At 35.9% G+C, this 13,292-nt stretch overlaps 1 protein-coding gene across 2 annotated transcripts in view; it reads left to right on the top strand.

The window, feature by feature from the left end:
- The window catches only part of LOC110093512 (meiotic recombination protein SPO11-1), a 53,805-nt gene that overhangs the window by 25,705 nt on the left and 14,808 nt on the right, over window positions 1-13,292 (top strand). The window lies entirely within an intron of this gene.

The following is a 13,292-nucleotide window of genomic DNA, read 5'->3' as shown; positions in this document are numbered from 1 at the left end:
ATACGTAGAGATACGCATTATCTGGCATATAGTAGCTGCAATGGGCTTAGGATTTAGAAGTTTGAAGGTTTGGATGTTTGGAAATTTAAAAGTTTTGTATTTAAAATAGAAATTTTCACCATCTTACACTTAAAGCGGATGGGGTGAAAATTTGCCTAAGGGGATAAATTTAAATCCATCTTAGCTAACAGAGGGCTTTGTGCCCTATCGATCATATCCTATTGATTCATATCTCAAGGATTTGATGCCAATAAGGAGTGTATTGGCTCTGGCCATAACCGATATTTAGTGGTGCCATTTGGCAGCAAAACCACTTGGTTCAGAGGGCCCCGAGTCATAACCGTTTATCCTGCGGTGCCATTTGGCGAAAAATTGCCGGTTAGAGGACACGTACCACGTCCTTATTTGCAAGAGATTATTTGAAAATGGATCCTAGTGATATTTTCGACTAGGCATTAGCTCTTTGTGAGCTGAAATAAATTTTAATTTATCCAGATCGGCAAACTATTGCGGAGGGTGAATGGATTTTGCTTTAAGTGATTGATAGTTAGATTTCAATTTTAAATATTCGAATTTTGGGATTTTATTATTTGTTGAGTTTTGGACTTTATGGAGTTTTGGATTTTGAGTGGACTTGCGGGAGGCATTTTAAAAATATTTGTGAACCCCTTCGGTTGAGATCTGCATTCAACACGGCCATCATTGGGTGACCTTGAGGTCATTTTCATTTATTGTTTAAACCTTGTCGACGCTATCAATTTGCCGATAGGGGATCGGGTTCGTAGGCTTTATGCCCCTGTGAGTGAACTTTCTTTGTTAAAGGCCTTGAAGGCCTGATATGAATGTGCAAAATAAATATTCCGGTCAATTTTGTGACTACATATTTATTTGATAATTCGAACCCTGTCTACTCCTATTTATCTGATTTGGAGGATCGGGTTTTGTAGGTTTTATGCCTTTGTTAGTGAATTCTCTTGATTATAGGCTTTGAAGGCATGATATGAATATATTAAAACAAATATAACGATCTCCACAACCGTGTATTTATTTGAAAGTCTGAACCCTGTCGACTCCTATCGATCTGTATAGAAGGATCTTAAATTCACTTATTGACCTGCGCAGCATCCCTAGAAGTCACTTGTGTATCAATAATACGCTCGCCGGGGCCCATGCGGGTCGAGATTGTATTTTCCTCTTTAGTGTACCTACGTGTATACAATTTACGGTGCACGTGTTGGTATATTTTGAACATTCAATGGGTCTTCTATGACAGCTCGCAGAAGTCTATATTCATTATAGTGCTTATGTATCCATTTGTAAGTGACATGTTTAATGCATTGAGAGTCTTCTACAATGGATCGTAGAAGCTTATGTTTGTTGTAATACTTTAATACTTGCATGTAGAGGGTATGTTGGATGCACGACCATCTATATGATTTGATTTGTCTTTCTCTTCCCAGAACTCGTATGGGGATTAATGGGCAACTCCTTGATTACGCCATCCTCATCATTTTTTGCCATTGACTTTAATAAAGGATCAATCATTTCAACCTTGGATGATTGCATTCTTCATGGTGCCCCATGCTTCAAAATTGTGGACCACTGTCTTGAACCGACGACTATAGCGATAGAAGACGCTTTAAGCCATCTATCACACTCACAATGTGTTGACCTTCAACATACGTAAGCAGCTACAATATTTATCCATTAGTCCATTATCATTGATAATAGTAAGAATCTCTTTCATGATGATCTCTTCCCTTTGCTCATAGGTAGGATACGCTTTCCATGCACATATTGGTTCTATATTCCCATTGCCGGTCCCGAACAATCATCTATATGCAATACATCTTTCTCCTCACATCGTCAGTTGATCCATGCTATGAATGAAAACATTATTACTATTGTCAATAGGAGACTTACACTCTCTGACCAGTATAGCTTTCATGAATCATTTTCAACACCCTTCGAGGGTCTTGCATTATAGTTTGTAGGTAGGTTATCCCACTCCCTACAAGTTCTGATTGCTTGTGAATACTTGTTTGTACCATAGATCTATCAAGCTTGTTGGTACACACCACATTGTATGTTGGCATTTGTATTTTGAATATCTTTAATCTCTATTGGAGATTTCATAATGTTTGTAAATACTTAAACTTCTGCACAAGTCTCTCATTTTGTTGATAATACTCCTCTGGATGATTTAGAGATGACTTGGATTCATCAATTATCTCTTTGTATATCGACCAGTGAACTATTGTATTTTTAATGTGACCTTGGTGTTAAAAGTGTTGTTGTAGGTATCACATTCATCCCTCTCTGCATACAAGTTGACTGGCAGGGTCATCACTTGCACTTGCCTCTTTCTTATTCATTGATGCAATAATTTTCAATGCGTGTAGGAGATTAAGATATTTGCTAGCAGTTTGATTTGCTGGTTGTAGAAGCATCCTGGCCTCTAATAGATTGTAGTGATATCATTGGATGAGACTCAGATGGATCCTCCGCTTTGATTATCATTCACATGATGATTCTTTAACCTTTAAAAGCTTAATGTTATGACTCAAATTCAAATTTCATTGAGTCATTAAGATTTGCATTAGAGATGAAGTAATAATTTCTTAGTTGTCCATTAGAAATTTGCATTTCTATTCAAATTAGGCATCTTATGAAATGTTCACATTAATCACATTAAAGCTCAAGTTTAATTAAGTTGTGTTCGTGCTCATTGTAGTCCATATCCAGACTCGAGTCCGAGTTCAATCATAGTCCCCTATGGTCCATTGTCACTTGCTTGGGTTCAAATATGCAAGCTCAAGTATAAGCTCTTTGAGTTCTCTTCAGTTCGAGTTCAGTACAATTTGAGTCTAACTAAAGTCTTTCAAGTTTGTGTTCATTCAAGTTCAAATCAAGTTTCAAATTATTTAAATTGAGTTTGAGTTTATTTAAGTCCATTTCGTTCAAGTCTGAGGTCACAAGTACACTGTTCAATTGAGTCCAAGTCAGGTCCGAGTATGATCGTATGTTCACCCGAAATTTCGGCAGCCTCCCGACGTCTCCCTCGTTTAGAGGAAAACTACGAAAAAATTAGGCCTCCCGCCACGCTAGAGAAAAGAGTGTACGGTAGGTGCCCTCGTACGAGGACACCGCAGCCGTGAAATCTTTGTCCCCACTATGCCAGAGAAAGGCATGTATGGGTCTTCGGTACCTGTTGCAAAAGAGAATCAGTTGTTTCCCCATGAGTAGGTACTTATGAATATCTCGGTCTCGTCGTAGGCGTGCACCGGGTTCCCATCCCACCACGCTAGAGAAATGCATGTATGATCGTTTTTACCGGCTCGACACGAACATCGAGAACACAATTTGGAACTGAGGGGTTGTTCACTTACCTCGTCGTAGGTGTTACGCTGGGTTCACTTCCCACCATGCTAGAGAAAAGCATGTATGGGCGGTTTGCCGGCCCGACATGGATGTCAAGGTAAGAGAAGCATCTCTTTTTTATTTTAATTAAATTAACCTTAATTAATTATAATTAATAATAATTAAATTGAGATAATTATAAATAATTATCATTAACAATAGAAGGAGGCTCGGTGGAGGTAGGGATTTTTCTTCTCTCTCTCTCTCCCTCTCTATCTCTCTCTCCTTGGGCTGAAGAAGCAACGGGGTCGGGATGGGGGAGATCGGTTGAAGTTGCAGCTTCAGGAAGATCGGACAGAACAAAGGCTTCGGCTTTGGCTTCGGTAGATGGAGGATCGGCAGGCCTGCGAAGGTGGTCGAAGCGAGAGGTTGAGGGTCGGCGTCGGTCTGCTTGTGGGAGTTTGGATGGAGGTGCTCGGCTAGTTCAGAGAGGAGGAAGGGTCGAGTAGGAGGTGCGGGATTACTAGTTAGGTTCGGAGGAGTTAGTCGCGGGCAGAGGAGTTGGGATCGTCGAAGGAGGGCGACAGGACTTGGGAAGCTGTGGGAGTTTTGCGTATGTGGGAGTGCGAAGTCGTAGCTGCCCGAAGGCTTGAGCTGGTCTCCCTTTTTTGGATGCAAACGGGCGGCAATCGAAGCCATTTACGCGTGCGAGGGATGGGCGACTAGATTTGGCGCCGTTTGCAGAGTCGTGGAATGAGACAATGTAGCTGGCAACGTGATTTTTGTAGGATTTGCGCAGGGATTTGGGGTATGGGCTTCAGCAGAGGTGATTTCTTTAATCCCCTTTTTTTTCTCTTTGCTGTGTTGCAGAGGTCAATAAATAAGTAATCTTTAAATTAATTAAATTAAAAATTAACCATATTTATTAATTAGAATATGATAAAAATTAATTTTGATGAAATGAATTATAATTTGACTATCTATTGTTATTTAATTATGATCATTTAATACATAATCAAAGTAATTAGATTAATGATAATTAATTAATTAGTTAATTAAGGTGGCCTCCTTCATTCTCGATGTTCATCCAAGAAATGCTCACAATTCACATGTGTCATGCCTCCTCCTTGACGATCTTCTGCTTTAAGAATTTCCCTCCTAAAGTAGAGGCCAATTAGCAGGAGCAACCATCGTCACCATTGTTGGAATTTATATTCATGGATGAAGCTACAAAAGCATTCAAATAAGATCTAATGCCATCTCCATTCCATCTACACTACTTTGGTTGTGAAGAAGCCTCTTTGCCCATCCTCGATTACTGAACTTCTGAGATTTTATGATAAGTTAAAATGGCAGAAATGTCCTCATTTATTCCTTTTATGTAGCATGTGTGCCTATGTTATGGCTGCAGGCCAAAGGAGGCTGGACAGGTCAACCAGCAGGCAGTGGAGGGGGCCGAACTTGGAACAAAATTCAAGAAGATTTCGGCCCCCTTGTGGGACCCAACAAAGCAGTAATTTATTATGATAAGAGGTGAATTAAGAAGAGAATTAATTAGAAAAAGATCTCCTATTTGAATTTAAATAGGAGAGGGAAATTTATAAGGAAAGGGGGGCTGATTTGGAGGAGATTAATTAGGAGATGTTTTCTAATTAAAAGGGGCTGGTTTGGAGGAGATTAATTAGGAGATTTTTATTTATTTATTTATTTTTATTTTTTATTTAGATTAATTAAGAGATGTTTCCTAATTGAAGATGACAGATTTGGGGGCTGATTTAGAAGGGATTAATTATGAGATGTTTACTAATTAAATAGGGCTAATTTGGGGGCTGAATTGGAGGAGATTAATTAGGAGATGCTTCATAATTAAAGGGGGCTGATTTGGAGGAGATTGATTATGAGATGTTTACTAATTGAAGATGGTTGATTTGGGGGTTGAATTGGAGGAGATTATTTCCTAATTGAAGAGGGCAGAGTTGGGATGGAATTAGGAGAGGGCTGTTTTGGGATTTACTATATTTTGTATGCTTTAAATAAGTTGTTTACCATAGGGTTCAGTTTTTATGCTTGATTTTGCTGGAATTAGTTTTGCTTAGGTTGAGTGGGCTTTAGCCGACTACCAGGGATTTGGGAGAGTTGGATCTCTCCAATTGAAGATTCAACTGTATCTTGTGTTTTTCTTCTTAGTTTTTTTTGATAAAAAAAGTTCTTATATTCTTCTTCCTAAATTTCTTTTGTCTTTTTCTGATTTTGCTAAAATTACATCCACTTCCTATCAAATTGGTATCATAGTGCTTTCTTGGGCCGAAAAATAAGATATCTTCGTTGTTTTTGTAATTGGAGCCTAGATCCAATTAATGACAACAAAGAAGATGGAGACATTGGAAGGCTAGATAGAGCAATTCAAAACCGGCGCAGAGAAGTTCTCTACCATGGAAGAAAGATTTTCATATATGGAAAACCGATTTAGTAGGGTGGAGGAGATGTTAAAAAGGCTACTCGAGATGCAAATAAAAACTTCACCGGGGGTTCCAATGGCTAACCCTAACCAAGATTTGACCGGGATTCTCTTAGCCGAATCGAAGGGAAAGGAGATAAAAAAAAGAGGAGTTTCTTTCATCAAGAGCCACTTGCCGGGGCTCCGATATGGGGTGGATCAGGGTTTCTGGATGAGGGGAAAACAAAGAGGAAATCTTTTGGTAGAGGCGGTAGGTTGGCCTACAACTATGAGAGGCTTTTTGGGTAAGGGGAGTGGGCCATCGAAGAAGGAGGGGGTCAAGAGCCACCTCTTAAGGCTCCGGTAAGGGGCGGAATAGGGTTATCAGATGGGGGGACAACAGGAAGGAAGTTTCGTGGTGAAGGTAGTGGGATGGCCGACCACTAGGGAGGTCTTTTGGGCAAGGGGAGTGGACGATCGAAGGAGGGGTACAAGCCCAACCATGGGGATCGGGTCATGTGAGGTGAAGGGAAGGAAGGTTGGATATCCGCTCTTGATACATGGGGGAAATGTGGAGGGATCACGACAATCGCTACACTGAAGGAGGAATAAGTTATTAGGGTGGTAGCGATCATAGGGTGAGGAAGTTGAGGATGCCAATATTTGGAAGGGAGGAGGCTTATGTGTGGGTGTACCGGGTGGAGATGCATTTCATGGTGAATAGGTTGATGAGGAGGAGAGGTTTACAGTTGCATGGCTATGTCTAGAGAGGAAAACTCTAGCTTGGTTCCAGTAGACGATAGCATGATCATTAACAGAGCAGCTTAAGAAGCTATCAACAGCGTCCAATCCCTTCACCTTGAGGACAAGGTGTGTCTTTGGGGGGGAAGTATTGTTACGGCTATAGGCCAAGGAGGTTGGATAGGTTGGCCCAGCAGGTAGTAGAGGGGGCGGAACCTCGAACAAATTTCAGGGATATTTCAGCCACCCTTGTGGGGCCTAACAAAACAATAATTTGTTTATGATACAAGGCGAATTAAGGAGGGAATTAATTAGAAAAATGATCTCCTATTTGAATTCAAATAAGAGAGGGAAATTTATAAGGGGGCTGATTTGGAGGAGATTAATTAGGAGTTGTTTACCAATTGATGAGGGCTGAATTGGAGGAGATTAACTAGGAGATGTTTCCTAATTAAAGGGGGCTGATTTGGGGACTGGTTTGGAGGAGATTAATTAGGAGATGTTTACTAATTGAAGAGGGCTGATTTGGTGGCTGAATTAGAGGAGATTATTTCCTAATTGAAGAGGGCAGATTTGGGAGGGAATTAGGGAGGGCTGTTTTGGGATTTGCTATGGTTTGTATGCTTGATTTTGCTGGAATTAGTTTTGCTTAGGTTGAGTGGGCTCTAGCCGACAGCTAGGGATTTGGGAGAGCTGTATCTTCCTCTCCAATTGAAGATCCAATTGTATCTTGTGTTTTTCTTCTAAGTTTTTTTTAATAAATAAAATTCTTGTGTTCTTCTTCCTAAATTTCTTGTGTCGTTCTCTGGTTTTGCTGAAATTGCATCCACTTCCTATAAGCCTATCTCTATTTTCATAGATAAATTGTGTTAAATCTTGGGTCAGATAGAACTATGAAATACATGATTTGGCACAAAACAAAGATAAAACAAGATTACAAGAATTTTAGAATTTAGTGAATATAAAAACTATTTGGCAAAAGATTACAGGTCCTGGTCTCCCTCTCAAACTCTTTGAAAAATAACTTTGCACAAGAGTATTACAGTTCCTCCAAATATTTTATGTGTAAAACTTTGCACAAAAGTTCACTTGCACTTACCTCTAAACACCTTTATTGGTGTGTGGCATTACAATATTAAGCCGCAGTGTTTGATGCCACATATCCAAAATACCTTTTTTGATATGATGGGATGACTTGCTTTCGCTAACCTGTCGTCGGGCGATGCAAAAGCATTGACAGATTTCACTCAAACTTCTTGTGTGCTAAAACACGTCCATTAAAATGCAAAATAACGTGGTTAAAAGTGAAAATGTTGAATAAAAAATGAAAATATAATGCAAGAAAATCAGCTTAAAATGCCCTAAAATTGCACAAAAGAGCAAAATGGTTGACTTGATTTGAGGTTTGACTGAACAAAAACATGCATGAATGTGAATGTCTCATTACCACACACAAATGAAATTGGCATTTGTGACTTCCCTAGTTATTCACACAAATTTCTCTCCTAGTGGGCCCGATTAAGTATGGGCATGAATAAAATCTAAGAGAATATTATTTTAAGTACTTGCCAAAGGTTCACATCTTGATGCAAGCACACAATCAAACTTTCAAATTAGCAATGTGAACCCTCAAGTTGGATTAAAAGGTGTGCATATAATGCCAAAAAGCATGATATTAAAATAAAAAATATCCAACACATTTAAGTAAAATTACCATTGCCAGCATAAGTATAAGAATAACAATTAGGCTAACTTTAAAAACATACTAAAAATCAAGCAAGTCACTTCCAATTCCCCAACTCAAATTTGTTGACTGTGGCATATGCATTTGAGCAAACTTAGAGATCAAAGAATGCTCCTTTTATAATTAAGAGATTTTTTTGGTTAAAAAATGAGCAAAACATTGAAAATTATGGAAAGTGGAAATGAGAACAAAAATATTTTGAAAATTATAAAAAAAAATGAAAATTCTTGAAGTTTTTTGAACATTTTCAAGCTTTCCTAAGTTCATTTCGAGATGTTTACCTTCTATTTTCTATTTCAAAAAATATAAATTTCCTACTAAATCTTTAATAAAATTATACAAAAAGGCACTAATGTAGAAAAAAATATAGAATTTGTTTTACGACTCGATCCTCATTATGTGAGTGAAACCAATAGGGTCCATATCCCAATAATTTTTCAATTAATAAAATTATGATTACAAATCTCTTGCCTCAGTCAAACATACCTTCTCTAAAATAGATCGTTGATTGAAATTGAATAACAAATTTCTAGGAAAATACATAGGCAATACAATTGCATAAGTATTTTATGATTTTTTATGACAATTCCTTTACGAGTGAACTTTGTGGGCTGGTTTGCCTATTGGACATCTTTGGAAGCTCTGTTCATTAGGCTATCTTCTATTTTTTGATTGTGAGATTTGCTTCCTTGGTTTAGTCTTCTACTCTATATAACATAATTAACAAAGCTTATGGCACAATAATCTCCACATAAAAATAAGAACAAGCATGCCTTTGCCTCGATTTGCGTTTCATAAAAAATAAAAATATTCTAAATCTTGAAATCTTGTGTGCTTTGAGGCGCCATTTTCACAATCTTAGGCTTAGTTTTCATAAAAATATTATCGGAGTCCACCATTCAAGTCAAGATCCTAATCATAAATAAAAACAATTCTAGTAATATTTTCCCATGATGTTACATCTATTATAATTCATAACAAGACGGGATCCTAATCATAAAAATACCCTTACAAATCCAAGATTAATATACTTCATTTTTTTTCCATGATGATTGGTTTAATTAAAGTAAAATTATAATTAGAAGGAATTCCAGGGGAGAAGAAGGTAGTAAATTATTGCATTTTTGTGCTTTATCGCTATCAAATGGTACAGACTCATACACCTTGATTACAATATTCTTAAGGAAGGCTATATGCATTAAAGATACATAATTTTAGGAGAAAATAACTTTGATTTTTTATAGCTAGAATGAATTAAAAGACTTATAAAACAAACTTAATTACAATACACACAATCAGAAAAAAAAAAGCAAGAATTGATTTCAACATATTAAGTCATATACAATTAAATTTCAAAACAAATTAAATTACCCTCCCCATGGTCTTAAGTTTGGTTGATAGCTACATATAAAGTGTGGTTTGAGGTGAACTTGTCCAAATTCTTGCTGACACATAGCCTTGATGAACCGTTGGAATCAAGTTCCTTGAGATTGTTTAATATCATAAATAGTTTTTTTTTTTATTTGTATACTTGTTCTATTTTCTCAGTCCTCTTGAATCCTTGAGGATGTTCTATATAGGCTTCTTCATTTAAGTCTCCATCCAGAATATCATTCTTAACATCCAATTGGTGTAAAAATCAATCAATATTTGGAGCTATGGATAGAAATACTTGAATTATATCTGGTACAGATATTTTCAAGTAATCAATTCTATAATTTTGGGTGAATCTTTTTGTTTTTAGTCATTTCTTATACCTTTTAATGGATTGATTTATCATACAAGTATTTACCTATTTACATCCAGCAAGTGTAACACCATAGTTTATGAACAATGATCCAAGTTCCATTTTTTTCAATGCTTCTATTTCTTTTTCCATAACCTTCTTCCACTTTTGCTGGATTGGAAACTAAAACTTCAATGGAGGATAGATGGTTATACAATATTTGCTATAGCATACGGAGTATAAAAGCAAGCACCTTTAATGCAATTATTAATTCATCATTACTATCAAAAGAAAGGATAGTTTTTGAAATACATAGGTTGAGTTAAGATTCATGACAAGTTTTTGCAAGTTGAGAATTTTTTACTCGTTCAAGATTATTTCATCAAGAGTACACCTTATGTTTAGAAAATAAAGGGGAATTATTGTCAAGCATTTTTGCTTGAAGAACTACCCAATTTATTGAGTGTCTAACATATTAATTATTTTTAAGTTATTTGATCTAGGATGATTAAGATATTAGTGGTGTATATGCTATTGAGAATTTCAAGATGAACATTTTCTTCACCTTCTCACTCCCCCGCAAGGGATTTTCTTTTTGAAGGCTATAATTTAATAAAAGGTAACATCCTTAGATATATATAATTTCTTTTTTCAAGGAGGTAACATTTGCAACATATTTTTTTTATTTGCAACCTATCAAAGAAAAAGTGCATTTAAAAGCCTTAGGGTCGTTTTTATTAACTTCATGATTTTTTATAAAGACAGAGCACCCAAGAACTTAGCTAGGAGATTTGAACTAGTGTGAGTATTGGAAAAGCTTTTGGAATTTTTTTTTATGGGATTTTAGAAGATAAAGACATTAATGGGCTTTCAATTAATTATAAGATAACAAGTTGTAAGATGGCATCACCTAAAAAAATAGCAATATTGGTGGTGAACATTATGGATCTGGCAACTTTTAGAAGTTGTTGATTTTTCTTTCAACTATGCTATTTGGTTGTGGAGTGTTGAAATAAGAGTTCTGATAACTAATGCCATTTTGAATCTCGAAACTTATAGAATTTTGGTTGAAGCATTCTATGCTTCTATATGAGTGTAAGATTTGGATATTGGTGGAGTATTGAGTTTTAATCATATTATTGAAGTTTTTGAAAGTTTGTTCGATATTAGATTCAACTCAAATGAGTATGATCATCAATGAAAGTAATAATCCAACATTTGGAGTAAATATTTTGGGATCTTGAAGCTCCCAAATGTCTTTATACATTAAAGATAACGGCCTAATAGCTTTATAAGATTTAGGCTTGATGGCAATTCGTTGTTGTTTAGCTAATTGATAGACTTCACATTGAAATCATCTTCATTTTTAAATAGTGAAGATAATAAATTTTTGAGACATGGAAAAGCTTTGGTGATCCAACCTAAAATGTCCACTTCTTGTAAGATTAGATAATTCCCCATTCATAGCAAGTACCTTGTTTACTTTCTTTGGGTTCTTCATAGTAGTGTCCTTTAAACTCGCTAGCATTATCAGTCCTCTTCTCTGGTTCCTAATCTTGAAATACACAATGTTTTGGTGAGAACAATTCTACAATCACAATTCTTAGAAATTTTGCTTACAAATATGAATTATAATAGAGGTTAGAAACATGTAGATGGATTTAGAAGTCCAGAATTAATTTTAATTATTCCCACTCTAACGATGGGAGAGAAGGATCCATCAACAAGTTTAACTTTATGAAGAGACAAAGTGAGTATAACTTATCATGTGATTTGTAGCTCATCAATTTATGATCCATAATTCTTACTCTTCCTTTATAAAGGTTAGAGTGGTTAGAAAATTACCTTTTCGGGCAAAATTAGAAAAGTGTTGGTTGTTTTCTTAGGAGTGAGTAATTTGTAGAGAATGTCAAGTTGTTCTTTATTAAGGGATATGCCTCCTAGTTTGTCTCTTGATTTCATATTTAGTCCCTTAATTTTTTTTAGGGTTGGAACTTGTAAGTTAACCAATGTACTTAATGAATATCTTGAACTCGAATGATTGATACTTGTTTAAATTGGTTCAGGTTAGTTACTAAACAAGTTTGAACTAATTTAAAAAACTAAATGCTAAATGAATTAAGCTCGAAGACAATCCAACTTGTTTATTTATATTCACAAGCTAGCTTGTTTATTATTCAATAACTTATTAAAGACTTGATATTTAACTCAATGATATCTTATATGTTATTAAAAATTTGGTTAAATATAACTTATTTAATAACAATATAAATTCCCTTTTTGTGTGTGTAATTCTAGCTCTCATTCCACACTTTGAGTTTCATAGCTTTAAGTTTTCCTAGTTACTTGAGGTCTCCTGCTTGAGAGAGGTTACATTTGTGCCACGAGATTTTAGCACATGCCTATAAGAGACAAGCACAACTTTTATTCTTCTCCTTCTCAGTCTGCTTGTAGTTGCTGTGTTGGCAAGCAATTTATGAGCAACTCTTTAGTCCTCTAAAAAAAGAGGTTTTAGGTGATATGGATTAGTAAGGGTTTTGAATCCTACGACTATCACTATTCTCACTTTGATTTATTGTTGGTGTTAATTAAGCTGTATGTTTTCCTCTACCTGAAATTAACATCATGTTTACCTTCAAAACCTTAACCCTCAAATCAAAATAAATAGTTAATGCTTTTTATTTTTGTTTCAAATCATGAAGTGTAGTGGTAAACGTGTGATTCGTTCATATGGGAAAGCTTACTATCATTAATATCATCGCCTTTATCCCACTATATGGGGTTGGCTCAACGAGTGTAGAAAGCTGACAGGATGAGGTTGGATCAGTAATAGATCGCAAATACACATTAGGTTATTGCTTCTTCATATGGGAAAACTTAGCTACTTAGCAAACAAGAAAACAATCTATCATTGCTCAGAGTTGTGCTGAAGTAGAATACAGTGTTATGGCCATTAGTATTTGTGAATGTATGTGCTTAAACACCTCGATAGTTTTCACATTCTTATGACAAAACCTATGGTAATGAGGCATGACAATTAAGCTACTATCAACATTGCTAAAATTCGGTTCATCATGGTAGAACCAAACCTATTGAAATTGATAGATGCTCATAAAAGAAAAGAAAATTTTGATCAAGGGATTATTCAAATAAATTACACTCCGACAAACTCGAAACTACAGATATTCTCACCAAAACTTATGATCAATCACAATTAGAAATACCTTAATTCCAAGCTATGAATGTTCAACATATATTTCTAGCTTGAGAGGAAGTGTAAAAAT

Source organism: Dendrobium catenatum, unplaced genomic scaffold (assembly GCF_001605985.2).
Source record: "Dendrobium catenatum unplaced genomic scaffold, ASM160598v2 fragScaff_scaffold_133, whole genome shotgun sequence".
NCBI lineage: Eukaryota > Viridiplantae > Streptophyta > Magnoliopsida > Asparagales > Orchidaceae > Dendrobium > Dendrobium catenatum.
Note: the sequence above shows the minus strand (reverse complement) of the source record. Positions and strands in the feature narration are given on the sequence as shown.